Source organism: Salvelinus alpinus, chromosome 6, assembly GCF_045679555.1.
Source record: "Salvelinus alpinus chromosome 6, SLU_Salpinus.1, whole genome shotgun sequence".
NCBI lineage: Eukaryota > Metazoa > Chordata > Actinopteri > Salmoniformes > Salmonidae > Salvelinus > Salvelinus alpinus.
Window position 1 is genome coordinate 85,912,800 of NC_092091.1, and position 16,570 is coordinate 85,929,369.

The window sequence follows — 16,570 nt, forward strand, 5'->3', positions numbered from 1 at the left end:
TGCTTTGTTCGTCAATTATGTCTGAGTGTTGGAGCCCCTGGCTATACGTAATAAATAAAAAACAAGAAAATCACATTTGCTTAAATTACATTACAGTGCCTACAGAAAGTCCCTTGGATTTCTTCACATTTGATTGTTACAAAGTGGGATTAAAATGTATTTAATTGTCAACGATCTACACACAATACTCTGTAAAGTCAGGGCGGACAGACGGACGGACGGAAGGACAGACAGACAGAACTACTAGTCACCCCTCCACTCTCTCCCTGAGTCCAGGCCCCAGACAGACAGACAGACAGACAGACAGACAGACAGACAGACAGACAGACAGACAGACAGACAGACAGACAGACAGACAGACAGACAGACAGACAGACAAGACAGACAGACAGACAGACAGACAGAACTACTACTCACCCCTCCACTCTCTCCCTGAGTCCAGGCCCCAGACGGACAGACAGACAGAACTACTAGTCACCCCTCCACTCTCTCCCTGAGTCCAGGCCCCAGACAGACAGACAGACAGACAGACAGACAGACAGACAGACAGAACTACTACTCACCCCTCCACTCTCTCCCTGAGTCCAGGCCCCAGACAGACAGACAGACAGACAGACAGACAGACAGACAGACAGACAGAACTACTACTCACCCCTCCACTCTCTCCCTGAGTCCAGGCCCCAGACAGACAGACAGAACTACTACTCACCCCTCCACTCTCTCCCTGAGTCCAGGCCCCAGACAGACAGACAGAACTACTACTCCTAGCCAGCAGTAAAAACACACTGACAGGACAGTTCCTCTTATGGCCACTAGGTGGTAATCTGGTGTCACAGACGCAGGACTGTAGACTAGAAAGAAGCATTGCCCCAATTATCTCTCCTTTCTCCTAAAGTGTGCACTTGTTCACTTCCCTTCACTGAAATGACAGGTGTACTAAATATGGTGGATAACAGAAGGAATAGTCCTCTGAGTGGAACGGTGGGAGACAAACAGTACCTCCTCTCCCCTTCTCCCCCTCTTCTCTTCTCTTCTCCTCTCCTCTCCTCTCCTCTCCTCTCCTCTCCTCTCCTCTTCATCTTTTTATCACTGACTTCTCACCAGTGATGTCATCATAACCAGTAACCTGTTCCTCTCTTGGCCCAGCCCAGCCTGACCCTGACATATAGCATCAGGCCTGTTGAGTTTACTTGGGTAACAGACCTCTAGCTTCTACACCACATCCCCCCTTCTCCTGCTCTAACATGAGACCTCATCAGTACTCATTTTGGGTGCTGGTACTGTTTATATTGATGTGCTGGAACATTAAGCCAATATTCTATAAGAGGTGAACTCAAGCAGTAGAAAGTTAGAGGTGATATTATAGGACACACTATGTGAAACGTTGCTGCTCTGTCAGCAGTTTCCTGTGGAGTTTTTCAGTTTGCTGTAGTGTGTTCAACCACTGATCCAAGATAAGTTGCTAAGAAGTTTATCTAACGTCATTGAAGTTAGGACGTAATGAGATAGAAGTCATATAGCCGAGCAGTATTTCTCACTCTTCAGTCCACTCTTCATGACAGTAGACTTGTTTCGCTCAGTGGAGCCCCAGTTAGAGACAGATATGATACCTGCAGTGGTACTGACCATCCTGTTGTGGAGCACAGGTAGGAGGCTGTTATATTGATAGACACTTGTGACAGTTACTGAGATATGTTTTGATATTGTAAGATATGTTACCATTTGCAGGGCTAGTAAAATAACATACAACTGGAAGCAGACAGTAAAAATGTGTCTCAAAGCAGGACAATGATGTGATCACCTGTAAATGTACTTTACTGTAGCCTAACTGTCCATCTGGGGACAGGCACTAATGTCAGTTAAGTTGTGATGGTGTCATGCATCTGACTGTTGTATATTCAGTGTGTCAATGATTGATTGTATCTGTCTCTATGTAAATGAATGAGAGTATATATTATATTGGTGTTATGTTAGAGTAGGAGAAGGGAGGGGTGTAGATGATAGAGGTCTGTGAGCTGAGTCAAGATCAACAGGTCCAACACTATACGTCAAGAAGAGAGAGAGAACGAGAGAGAGAGAGAGATGAGAAGAGAGAGGAGGGGTGGGGAGAGAGATTTGAGGAGGAGGAGAAAGAGAGAGGGTAGGGAGAGAGGAGGGTTGGGGAGAGAGAAAGGGAGGGGAGAGAGAAAGGGAGGGGAGAGAGAAAGGGAGGGGAGAGCGAAAGGGGGGGAGATGGGAAAGGAGGGCATAGAGCAAGATAGGTGAGAGAGAAGGGGAGGGGAGAGAGATTTGAGAAGGAGAAAAGAGGGTTGGGGAGAGCAGGGTAGGAGAGAGGGAAGGGTAGAGGAGAGAGGAGGGTAGGAGAGAGGGAAGGGTAGAGGAGAGAGGAGGGTAGATACGAGAGAACGGTAGAGGAGAGAGGAGGGTAGGAGAGAGGGAAGGGTAGAGGAGAGAGGAGGGTAGATACGAGAGAACGGTAGAGGAGAGAGGAGGGTAGGAGAGAGGGAAGGGTAGAGGAGAGAGGAGGGTAGGAGAGAGGGAAGGGTAGAGGAGAGAGCAGGGTAGGAGAGAGGGAAGGGTAGAGGAGAGAGGAGGGTAGGAGAGAGGGAAGGGTAGAGGAGAGAGGAGGGTAGGAGAGAGGGAAGGGTAGAGGAGAGAGCAGGGTAGGAGTGAGGGAAGGGTAGAGGAGAGAGCAGGGTAGAAGAGAGGGAAGGGTAGAGGAGAGAGGAGGGTAGATACGAGAGAACGGTAGAGGAGAGAGGAGGGTAGGGGATAGAAGGTAGTGTAGAGAGAATGGGAGGGGAGAAAGGAGGGAAGGGGAGAGTGGAGGGTAGGAGAGAAGGGTAGAGTAGAGAGTATGGGAGGGGAGGGGATAGAGAGATTTGCGGAGGAGAGAGAAGGGTAGGGGAGAGAGGAGGGTGGAGGAGAGAGGAGGGGAGGGGAGAGAGGAGGGGAGGGGAGAGAGAAGGGTAGGGGAGAGAGGAGGGTGGAGGAGAGAGGAGGGGAGGGGAGAGAGGAGGGTGGAGGAGAGAAGATGGTAGGGGAGAGAGGAGGGTGGAGGAGAGAGGAGGGTGGAGGAGAGATGGGGAATGTGTTTACACATGGGTGTTGTTGCACCATAGCAACGATAAGCCTATCTTCCCCATCACATCATGAAAGGTCATGTTATGTTGATTTAATCTCTGCCTCTCTCTTCCTCTGACTCCTCCCTTTCTCTCTATCTCTCTCTCTTTCTCTTTCTCCTCTGTTTCTCTCTTCCTCTGACTCCTCCCTTTCTCTCTATCTCTCTTTCTCTTTCTCCTCTGTCTCTCTCTTTCTCCTCAGATCTCCAGGCTCAAAGCGTCAGTCCACCAGGTAGGTAGAGTATAAATCTACAGTGATTATAGCAGTTCAATATTAGTAAACTTTATTATCCCACATGAAGAAAGTAATGTGTCCATACAAACCATTCTAAACCCCAATAACAAGTACTGTTTTATGGAACTACTAATACTTGACATATTATATATTATATAGGTCTGACGTTAGAGTTGGAGAAGGGGGGTGTAGATGCTAGAGGTCTGTTACCCAAGTCAACAGGTCTGATGCTATCTGTCAGGAAGAGAGAGAGAGGAACAGAGAGAGAGGAAGGAGAGAGAGAGAAGGCGTGGAGAGAGAGGGAGATGTCAACAGAGATAGGGAGAGCTAGAAGGCGAGGAGAGAAAGTGAGATGTCAACAGAGATAGGGCTGACAGAATAACATGCAGCCAACTGAATATCTTGTCATTACTGACTTCTCACCAGTGATGTCATCATAACCTGTAACCTTTTCCACTCTTGGTCCGGCTCAGCTTGACCCTGACCTCTGAAATTAATGATTTTAAAAATGATTTAAAAAAATCTAATTAGATTTAATCTCATCTGCAAAGAGAGTTACACATTTGCATGGAAGGGGAATGTACACTACATGACCAAAAGTATGTGGACACCTGCTCATCTGACATCTCATTCCAAAATCATGGGTATTAATATGGAGTTGGTGCCCCTTTGCTGCTATAACAGCCTCCAGTCTTCTGGGAAGGTTTCCACTAGATGTTGGAACATTGCTGTGGGGACTTGCTTCCATTCAGCCACAACAGCATTAGTGAGGTTGGGCGATTAGGCCTGGCTCACAGTCGGCGTTTCAATTCATCCCTAAAGGTATTCAATAGGGTTTAGGTCAGGACTCTGTGCAGGCCAGTAAAGTTCTTCCACATCGATCTCAACAAACTATTTCTGTATGGACCTCGCTTTGTGTACAGGGGCATTGTCATGCTGAAACAGGAAAGGGCCTTCCCCAAACTGTTGCCACAAAGTTGGAAGCACAGAATAGTCTAGAATGGCATTGTCTGCTGTAGCGATTAGATTTCCCTTCAATGAAACTAAGGGGCCTAACACAATCCATTAAAAACAACCCCAGACCATTATTCCTCCTCCACCAAACTTTACAGTTGGCATTATGCTTTGGGGCAGGTAGCGTTCTCCTGGCATCTGCCAAACCCAGGTTTGTGGTTCTGACTGCCAGATGGGGAAACGTGATTCATCACTCCAGAGAAAGTGTTTCTACTCCAGCAGACGCTTGGCATTGCACATTTACATTTACATTTACATTTAAGTCATTTAGCAGACGCTCTTATCCAGAGCGACTTACAAATTGGTGCATTCACCTTATGACATCCAGTGGAACAGCCACTTTACAATAGTGCATCTAAATCTTTTAAGGGGGGGGGGGGGGGTGAGAAGGATTACTTTCTCCTCTCCTAGGTATTCCTTAAAGAGGTGGGGTTTCAGGTGTCTCCGGAAGGTGGTGATTGACTCCGCACATGTTGATCTTAGGCTTGTGTGCTGCTGATCGGCCGTAGAAACCCATTTCATGAAGCTCCAGACCAACAGTTCTTGTGCTGAAGTTGCTTCCAGAGGAAGTTGGGAACTCGGAAGTGAGTGTTGCAACCGAGGACAGATGATTTTTACACGCGACAAACTTCAGCACTCGCGGTCCCGTTCTGTGAGCTTGTGTGAGCTACCACTTCGAGGCTAAGCCACTGCTGCTCCTAGATGTTTCCACTTCACAATAACAGCACTTACAGTTGACCGGGGCAGCTCCAGCAGGGTAGACATTTGATGAACTGACTTGTTGGAAAGGTAGCATACTATGATGGTGACATGTTGATTGTCACTGAGTTCTTCAGTAAGGCCATTGTACTGCCAATGTTTGTCTATGGAGATTGCATGGCGGTGTGCTCTATTTTATTTCACAGGTCAGGAACGTGTGTGGCTGAAATAGCCGAATCCACTAATTTGAAGGGGTGTCCACATACTTTTGTATTTACTGTAAGGTGTAGCTGGGTCGGCCCGTCCTCCACCACCCCAACCCAACACATCCCACTCAGCTTTAGGGTCTTAGTGAAACATTCATTGTTGGTTTCAGGTGTGTTAGGTCAAGGCCAGAGTGACAACCCACAGGACAGCAGACCCCCAGGACTGAACAACCCAACAGCTGTTGAAAACATGAAGTGGTCATGTTTTTTATACAGACTCCTTTTGTCCTACAGTTTTCCATATAAGGCATCCTGACCTCATGAACGTTGACCAGTAAATCAAATCTAGTGATACATAACGAGACATTTCTGCCGTCCATTGTGACATTGTTGGAGGATAACCAACCTTCCAATTAATTATAATGCATTTCTCAGCCTCTATAAATGCTTGGTTACACAGTTTCTTCTGATAACAGTCTCCGGTATCAACATTTCCAAGCCAACAAATACAGAGAGAAAAGAGAATCTGTAGACATGCTGAGATTAAAGAGCATCCTCTTTACCAGAATTCAGCCAGAATTCATAAGACCACAACATACGCAAATATGTCCCCTTTTGTGGAGGGGGGGGGGGGGGGGTCTTTAATCAACCACAAGGCTGGGAGAGAGAGATAGTTCTTACTCACTGACAGACTGAGGAGGAGACAGGGGAGGAGGGAGAGAGAGAGAGATAGGAGAGAGAGATAGTTATTACTAACAGACTGGGTTGGTAGAAGGAGACAGGGGAGGAGGGAGAGAGAGAGAGATATGAGAGATAGATAGTTCTTACTCACTGACAGACTGAGGAGGAGACAGGGGAGGAGGGAGAGAGAGAGAGATCGAAGAGAGAGATAGTTCTTACTCACTGACAGACTGAGGAGGAGACAGGGGAGGAGGGAGAGAGAGAGAGATCGGAGAGAGAGATAGTTCTTACTCACTGACAGACTGAGGAGGAGACAGGGGAGGAGGGAGAGAGAGAGAGATAGTTCTTACTCACTGACAGACTGAGGAGGAGACAGGGGAGGAGGGAGAAAGAGAGAGATAGTTCTTACTCACTGACAGACTGAGGAGGAGACAGTGGAGGAGGGAGAGAGAGAGAGATAGGAGAGAGAGATAGTTATTACTAGCAGACTGGGTTGGTAGAAGGAGACAGGGGAGGAGGGAGAGAGAGAAAGAGAGAGATAGGAGAGAGATAGTTCTTACTCACTGACAGACTGAGGAGGAGACAGGGGAGGAGGGAGAGAGAGATCGAAGAGAGAGATAGTTCTTACTCACTGACAGCCTGAGGAGGAGACAGGGGAGGAGGAGACAGGGGAGGAGGGAGAGAGAGAGAGATAGGAGAGAGAGATAGTTCTTACTCACTGACAGACTGAGGAGGAGACAGGGGAGGAGGGAGAGAGAGATAGTTCTTACTCACTGACAGACTGAGGAGGAGACAGGGGAGGAGGGAGAGAGAGAGAGATAGGAGAGAGATAGTTCTTACTTATTAGGTTAAGGCCAGAGTGACAACCCACAGGACAGCAGACCCCCAGGACAGGACTGAACAACCCAGCAGCTGTTGAAAACATGAAGTGGGCATCTTTTCAATACAGACTCCTTTTGTTGTACTGTTTTCAATATAAGGCATCCAGACCCTATTCAAGATGTCCAGTACACCTTTATAAAAGGTGAACTCAAGCAGTAGAAAGTTAGAGTTGATAGTATAGCAGACGCTATGTGAAACGTTGTTGCCATGTGAGCAGTTTCCTCTGGAGGTTTTCAAAACAGATGAGTTTGCTGTTGGTAGCTGGGTTCAACCACTGATCAAAGATAAGATGCTGAGAAGTTTATCTTTCATCATTGACGTAAGGAACAAATGAGATTAAAGTCATATTGCCTAGCAGTATGTTCCACTCTTATGTCCTCTCTCCCCGACCCCCACCAGTCTAGTACATAACTACATTATGTCCATCATCCCTACCAGTCTAGTACATAACTACATTCTGTCCATCATCCCTACCAGTCTAGTACATAACTACATTATGTCCATCATCCCCACCAGTCTAGTACATAACTACATTCTGTCCATCATCCCCACCAGTCTAGTACATAACTACATTATGTCCATCATCCCCACCAGTCTAGTACATAACTACATTCTGTCCATCATCCCCACCAGTCTAGTACATAACTACATTATGTCCATCATCCCCACCAGTCCAGTACATAACTACATTCTGTCCATCATCCCCACCAGTCTAGTACATAACTACATTCTGTCCATCATCCCCACCAGTCTAGTACATAACTACATTCTGTCCATCATCCCCACCAGTCTAGTACATAACTACATTCTGTCCATCATCCCTACCAGTCTAGTACATAACTACATTCTGTCCATCATCCCCACCAGTCTAGTACATAACTACATTCTGTCCATCATCCCCACCAGTCTAGAACATAACTACATTCTGTCCATCATCCCCACCAGTCTAGTACATAACTACATTCTGTCCATCATCCCCACCAGTCTAGTACATAACTACATTCTGTCCATCATCCCCACCAGTCTAGTACATAACTACATTCTGTCCATCATCCCCACCAGTCTAGTACATAACTACATTCTGTCCATCATCCCCACCAGTCTAGTACATAACTACATTCTGTCCATCATCCCTACCAGTCTAGTACATAACTACATTCTGTCCATCATCCCCACCAGTCTAGTACATAACTAAATTCTGTCCATCATCCCTACCAGTCTAGTACATAACTACATTCTGTCCATCATCCCCACCAGTCTAGTACATAACTACATTCTGTCAATCATCCCCACCAGTCTAGTACATAACTAAACTCTCTTCCTGAACCCCCCCCCCCCCCCCCCAGTCTAGTACATAACTTAACTATCTCCCTGACCCCCACCAGTCTAGTACATAACTCAACTCTCTCCCATACCCCTACCAGTCAAGTACATAAATCAACTCTCTCCCTGACCCCCACCAGTCTAGTATATAACTCAACTCTCTCCCCGACCCCCACCAGTCTAGTACATAACTCAACTCTCTCCCTGACCCCCACCAGTCTAGCTCATAACTCAACTCTCTCCCTGACCCCCACCAGTCTAGTACATAACTTAACTATCTCACCGACCCCCACCAGTCTAGTAACTCTCTCCCCGACCCCATCAGTCTTGAACATTACTCATCTCTCTCCCTGACCCCCACCAGTCTAGTACATAACTCAATTCTGTCTCTGACCCCCACCAGTCTAGTACATAACTCAACTCTCTCCCTGACCCCCACCAGTCTAGTAGATAATTCAACTCTCTCTCCCTGACCCCCACCAGTCTCGTACATAACTCAATTCTGTCTCTGACCCCCACCAGTCTAGTACATAACTCAACTCTCTTCCTGACCCCCACCAGTCTAGTACATAACTCAATTCTGTCTCTGACCCCCACCAGTCTAGTACATAACTCAACTCTCTTCCTGACCCCCACCAGTTTAGTACATAACTCAACTCTCTCCCTGACCCCCACCAGTCTAGTACATAACTCAACTCTCTCCCTGACCCCCACCAGTCTAGTACATAACTCAACTCTCTCCCTGACCCCCACCAGTCTAGTACATAACTCAATTCTGTCTCTGACCCCCACCAGTCTAGTACATAACTCAACTCTCTTCCTGACCCCCACCAGTCTAGTACATAACTCAACTCTCTCCCTGACCCCCACCAGTCTAGTACATAACTCAATTCTGTCTCTGACCCCCACCAGTCTAGTACATAACTCAACTCTCTCACCGACCCCCACCAGTTTAGTACATAACTCAACTCTCTCCCCGACCCCCACCAGTTTAGTACATAACTCAACTCTCTCCCCGACCCCCACCAGTCTAGTACATAACTCAATTCTGTCTCTGACCCCCACCAGTCTAGTACATAACTCAACTCTCTCCCTGACCCCCACCAGTCTAGTACATAACTCAACTCTCTCCCTGAACCCCAACAGTCTAGTACATAACTCAACTCTCTCCCTGACCCCAACCAGTCTAGCTCAAAACTCAACTCTCTCCCTGACCCTCACCAGTCTAGTACATGACTCAACTCTCTCCCTGACCCCCACCAGTCTAGCTCATAACTCAACTCTCTCCCTGACCCCAACCAGACTAGTATATAACTCAATTCTGTCTCTGATCCCCACCAGTCTAGTACATAACTCAACTCTCTCCCTGACCCTCACCGGTCTAGTACATAACTCAACTCTCTGCTTGACCCCCACCAGTCTTGTACATAACTCAACTCTCTCCCTGACCCCCACCAGTCTAGTACATAACTCAACTCTCTACCTGACCCCCACCAGTCTAGTACATAACTCAACTCTCTTCCTGACCCCCACCAGTCTAGTACATAACTCAACTCTCTCCCTGACCCCCACCAGTCTAGTACATAACTCAACTCTCTACCTGACCCCCACCAGTCTAGTACATAACTCAACTCTCTCCCATACCCCTACCAGTCTAGTACATAAATCAACTCTCTCCCTGACCCCCACCAGTCCAGTACATAACTTAACTATCTCCCTGACCCCCACCAGTCTAGTACATAACTCAACTCTCTCCCTGACCCCCACCAGTCTAGCTCATAACTCAACTCTCTCCCTGACCCCCACCAGTCTAGTACATAACTTAACTATCTCACCGACCCCCACCAGTCTAGTAACTCTCTCCTCGACCCCATCAGTCTTGAACATTACTCAACTCTCTCACCGACCCCCACCAGTCTAGTACATAACTCAATTCTGTCTCTGACCCCCACCAGTCTAGTACATAACTCAACTCTCTCCCTGACCCCCACCAGTCTAGCTCATAACTCAACTCTCTCCCTGACCCCCACCAGGATAGCTCATAACTTAACTCTCTCCCTGACCCCCACCATTCTAGCACATAACTCAACTCTCTCTCTGACTCCCACCAGTCTAGTACATAACTCAACTCTCTCCCTGACCCCAACCAGACTAGTATATAACTCAATTCTGTCTCTGACCCCCACCAGTCTAGTACATAACTCAACTCTCTCCCTGACCCTCACCGGTCTAGTACATAACTCAACTCTCTGCTTGACCCCCACCAGTCTTGTACATAACTCAACTCTCTCCCTGACCCCCACCAGTCTAGTACATAACTCAACTCTCTTCCTGACCCCCACCAGTCTAGTACATTACTCAACTCTCTCCCTGACCCCCACCAGACTAGTATATAACTCAACTCTCTCCCTGACCCCCACCAGTCCAGTACATAACTCAACTCTCTTCCTGACCCCCACCAGTCTAGTACATAACTCAACTCTCTCCCTGACCCCCACCAATCTAGTACACAACTCAATTCTCTCCCTGACCCCCACCAGCCTAGTACACAACTCAATTCTCTCATCGACCCCCACCAGTCTGGTATATAACTCAACTCTCTCCAACACAATTTCATTCCTACTTTTTGATTACGTATTTATCCCAAGGGAAAGGATTGGAAACACCTAAACATACATTAACACAGAAACAGCCCAATTCATCTCATATGACCTAGTAGTACTGTAGAGCTCTTTAACATCCACACAATATACACTACATTACATCCTCCATATAATTCCTCTCATATGACCTAGTAGTACTGTAGAGCTCTTTAACATCCACACAATATACACTACATTACATCCTCCATATAATTCATCTCATATGACCTAGTAGTACTGTAGAGCTCTTTAACATCCACACAATATACACTACATTACATCCTCCATATAATTCATCTCATATGACCTAGTAGTACTGTAGAGCTCTTTAACATCCACACAATATAGCTGGGTCTCCCTGTCCTGTCCCCATGTGTCCACTGCCCTGCAGAGCCCCAACCCAACACATCCCACTCAGCTTTAGGGTCTTAGTGAAACATTCATTATTGGTTTCAGGTATATTAGGTCAAGGCCAGAGGGACAACCCACAGGACAGCAGACCCCCAGGACAGAACTGAACAACCCAGCAGCTGTTGAATACATGAAGTGGGCATCTTTTCAATACAGACTCCTTGTGTTGTACTGTTTACAATATAAGGCATCCAGACCCTATTCAAGATGTCCAGTACACCTTTCTAAAAGGTGAACTCAAGCAGTAGAAAGTTAGAGTTGATAGTATAGCAGACGCTATGTGAAACGTTGCTGCCATGTGAGCAGTTTCCTGTGGGGGTTTTCAAAACAGATGAGTTTGCTGTTGGTAGCTGGGTTCAACCACTGATCAAAGATAAGATGCTGAGAAGTTTATCTTTCATCATTGAAGTAAGGAACTAATGAGATTAAAGTCATATAGCCTAGCAGTAAACTCTCTGCCCGACCCCCACCAGTCTAGTCAATAACTCAACTCTCTGCCCGACCCCCACCAGTCTAGTACATAACTCAACTCTCTCCCTGACCCCCACCAGTCTAGTAAATAACTCAACTCTCTGCCCGACCCCCACCAGTCTAGTACATAACTCAACTCTCTCCCTGACCCCCAACTGTCTAGCAAGTAATTCAACTCTCTCCCCGACCACCAACAGTCTAGTAAAAAATTCAATTCTCTCCCTGACCCCCACCAGTCTAGTACATAACTCAACTCTCTCTCTGACCCCCACCAGTCTAGTCAATAACTCAACTCTCTCTCTGACCCCCACCAGTCTAGTACCTAACTCAACTCTCTCCCTGACCCCCACCAGACTAGTATATAACTCAACTCTCTCCCTGACCCCCACCAGTCCAGTACATAACTCAACTCTCTTCCTGACCCCCACCAGTCTAGTACATAACTCAACTCTCTCCCTGACCCCCACCAATCTAGTACACAACTCAATTCTCTCCCTGACCCCCACCAGCCTAGTACACAACTCAATTCTCTCATCGACCCCCACCAGTCTGGTATATAACTCAACTCTCTCCAACACAATTTCATTCCTACTTTTTGATTACGTATTTATCCCAAGGGAAAGGATTGGAAACACCTAAACATACATTAACACAGAAACAGCCCAATTCATCTCATATGACCTAGTAGTACTGTAGAGCTCTTTAACATCCACACAATATACACTACATTACATCCTCCATATAATTCCTCTCATATGACCTAGTAGTACTGTAGAGCTCTTTAACATCCACACAATATACACTACATTACATCCTCCATATAATTCATCTCATATGACCTAGTAGTACTGTAGAGCTCTTTAACATCCACACAATATACACTACATTACATCCTCCATATAATTCCTCTCATATGACCTAGTAGTACTGTAGAGCTCTTTAACATCCACACAATATAGCTGGGTCTCCCTGTCCTGTCCCCATGTGTCCACTGCCCTGCAGAGCCCCAACCCAACACATCCCACTCAGCTTTAGGGTCTTAGTGAAACATTCATTATTGGTTTCAGGTATATTAGGTCAAGGCCAGAGGGACAACCCACAGGACAGCAGACCCCCAGGACAGAACTGAACAACCCAGCAGCTGTTGAATACATGAAGTGGGCATCTTTTCAATACAGACTCCTTGTGTTGTACTGTTTACAATATAAGGCATCCAGACCCTATTCAAGATGTCCAGTACACCTTTCTAAAAGGTGAACTCAAGCAGTAGAAAGTTAGAGTTGATAGTATAGCAGACGCTATGTGAAACGTTGCTGCCATGTGAGCAGTTTCCTGTGGGGGTTTTCAAAACAGATGAGTTTGCTGTTGGTAGCTGGGTTCAACCACTGATCAAAGATAAGATGCTGAGAAGTTTATCTTTCATCATTGAAGTAAGGAACTAATGAGATTAAAGTCATATAGCCTAGCAGTAAACTCTCTGCCCGACCCCCACCAGTCTAGTCAATAACTCAACTCTCTGCCCGACCCCCACCAGTCTAGTACATAACTCAACTCTCTCCCTGACCCCCAACAGTCTAGTCAATAACTCAACTCTCTGCCCGACCCCCACCAGTCTAGTACATAACTCAACTCTCTCCCTGACCCCCAACAGTCTAGCAAGTAATTCAACTCTCTCCCCGACCACCAACAGTCTAGTAAAAAATTCAATTCTCTCCCTGACCCCCACCAGTCTAGTACATAACTCAACTCTCTCTCTGACCCCCACCAGTCTAGTCAATAACTCAACTCTCTCTCTGACCCCCACCAGTCTAGTACATAACTCAACTCTCTCCCTGACCCCCACCAGTCTAGTACATAACTCAACTCTCTCCCTGACCCCCACCAGTCTAGTACATAACTCAGATCCCTCCTGACCCCCACTAGTCTAGTACATAACTACATTCTGTCCATCATCCCCACCAGTCTAGTACATAACTACATTCTGTCCATCATCCCTACCAGTCTAGTACATAACTACATTCTGTCCATCATCCCTACCAGTCTAGTACATAACTACATTCTGTCCATCATCCCCACCAGTCTAGTACATAACTACATTCTGTCCATCATCCCTACCAGTCTAGTACATTACTACATTCTGTCCATCATCCCCACCAGTCTAGTACATAACTACATTCTGTCCATCATCCCCACCAGTCTAGTACATAACTACATTCTGTCCATCATCCCCACCAGTCTAGTACATAACTACATTCTGTCCATCATCCCCACCAGTCTAGTACATAACTACATTCTGTCCATCATCCCCACCAGTCTAGTACATAACTACATTCTGTCCATCATCCCTACCAGTCTAGTACATAACTACATTCTGTCCATCATCCCTAACAGTCTAGTCAATAACCCAACTCTCTCCCTGACCCCCACCAGTCTAGTACATACAGTGGGGCAAAAAAGTATTTAGTCAGCCAACAATTGTGCAAGTTCTCCCACTTAAAAAGAGCCAGAAATCTTGCTTGTTTGTAGGTGACCAAATACTTATTTTCCACCATAATATGCAAATAAATTCATAAAAAATCCTACAATGTGATTTTCTGGATTTTTTCCCCTCATTTTGTCTGTCATAGTTGAAGTGTACCTATGATGAAAATTACAGGCCTCTCTCATCTTTTTAAGTGGGAGAACTTGCACAATTGTTGGCTGACTAAATACTTTTTTGCCCCACTGTAACTCAACTCTCTCCCCGACCCCCACCAGTCTAGTTCACAACTCAACTATCTCCCTGACCCCCACCAGTCTAGTACATAACTCAACTCTCTCCCTGACCCCCATCAGTCTTGAAAATAACTCAACTCTCTCACCGACCCCAACCAGTCTAGTTCACAACTCAACTATCTCCCTGACCCCCACCACTCTAGTACATAACTCAACTCTCTCCCTGACCCCCACCAGTCTAGTACACAACTCAATTCTCTCATCGACCCCCACCAGTCTAGTACATAACTCAACTCTCTCTCCAACACAATTTCATTCCTACGTTTTGATTACGTATTTATCCCAAGGGAAAGGATTGGAAACACCTAAACATACATTAACACAGAAACATCACAATTCATCTCATATGACCTAGTAGTACTGTAGAGCTCTTTAACATCCACACAATATACACTACATTACATCCTCCATAGAATTCATCTCATATGACCTAGTAGTACTGTAGAGCTCTTTAACATCCACACAATATACACTACATTACATCCTCCATATAATTCATCTCATATGACCTAGTAGTACTGTAGAGCTCTTTAACATCCACACAATATACACTACATTACATCCTCCATATAATTCATCTCATATGACCTAGTAGTACTGTAGAGCTCTTTAACATCCACACAATATACACTACATTACATCCTCCATATAATTCATCTCATATGACCTAGTAGTACTGTAGAGCTCTTTAACATCCACACAATATAGCTGGGTCTCCCTGTCCTGTCCCCATGTGTCCACTGCCCTGCAGAGCCCCAACCCAACACATCCCAGTCAGCTTTAGGGTCTTAGTGAAACATTCATTATTGGTTTCAGGTATATTAGGTCAAGGCCAGAGTGACAACCCACAGGACAGCAGACCCCCAGGACAGGACTGAACAACCCAGCAGCTGTTGAAAACATGAAGTGGGCATCTTTTCAATACTCCTTTTGTTGTACTGTTTTCAATATAAGGCATCCAGACCCTATTCAAGATGTCCAGTACACCTTTATAAGAGGTGAACTCAAGCAGTAGAAAGTTAGAGGTGATATTATAGGACACACTATGTGAAACACAGTTTCCTGTGGAGTTTTTCTAATGTCAGTGTTTCCTGTAGGTAGGTGTGTTTAACTGATCTTATCTTAAGTGTGTCACATCATAGAAGTCAGGAAGTAATGAGATAGAAGTCATATAGCCTAGCAGTATTTCTCACTCTTCAGTCGACTCTTCATGACAGTAGACTTGTTTCGCTCAGTGGAGCCCCAGTTAGAGACAGATATGATACCTGCAGTGGTACTGACCATCCTGTTCTGGAGCACAGGTAGGAGGCTGTTACGTTGATATACACTTCTGACAGTTACTGAGATATGTTTTGATATTGTAAGATATGTTACCATTTGCAGGGCTAGTAAAATAACATGCAACTGGAAGCAGACAGTAAAAATGTGTCTCAAAGCAGGACAATGATGTGATCACCTGTAAATGTACTTTACTGTAGCCTAACTGTCCATCTGGGGACAGCCACTAATGTCAGTTAAGTTGTGATGGTGTCATGCATCTGACTGTTGTATATTCAGTGTGTCAATGATTGATTGTATCTGTCTCTATGTAAATGAAAGAGTATATTTTATGTATCTATTTAATATTGGTCTTATGTTAGAGCAGGAGAAGGGGGGAGTGTCGATGCCAGAGGTCTGTGACCTGAGTCAAGCTCAACAGGCCTGATGCTACATGGCAGGAAGAGAGAGAGAACGAGAGATAGGAGGGGAGGGGACAGAGCATAGCTGAGGGAAGTAGGGGGTGGGGAGGGCAGAGGAGAGAGATAGGAGGGGAGGGGACAGAGCATAGCTGAGGGAAGTAGGGGGAGGGGAGGGCAGAGGAGAGAGATAGGAGGGGAGGGGACAGAGCATAGCCGAGGGAAGTAGGGGGTGGGGAGGGGACAGAGGAGAGAGAGAGGAGGGGAGGGGACAGAGCATAGCCGAGGGAAGTAGGGGGTGGGGAGGGCAGAGCAGAGAGATAGGAGGGGAGGGGACAGAGCATAGCCGAGGGAAGTAGGGGGTGGGGAGGGCAGAGGAGAGAGATAGGAGGGGAGGGGACAGAGCATAGCCGAGGGAAGTAGGCGTTATGAG

The 16,570-nt window shown here is 46.3% G+C and overlaps 1 long non-coding RNA gene across 1 annotated transcript in view; it reads left to right on the forward strand.

The window, feature by feature from the left end:
• Positions 1-3,300: 3,300 nt before the first annotated feature.
• LOC139577764 (uncharacterized) overlaps positions 3,301-16,570 on the forward strand; it is a 31,409-nt gene continuing 18,139 nt past the window's right edge. Inside the window, exon 1 of the long non-coding RNA XR_011675398.1 lies at positions 3,301-3,354. This is a non-coding gene — a long non-coding RNA (uncharacterized lncRNA). The remainder of the gene's footprint in view (positions 3,355-16,570) is intronic.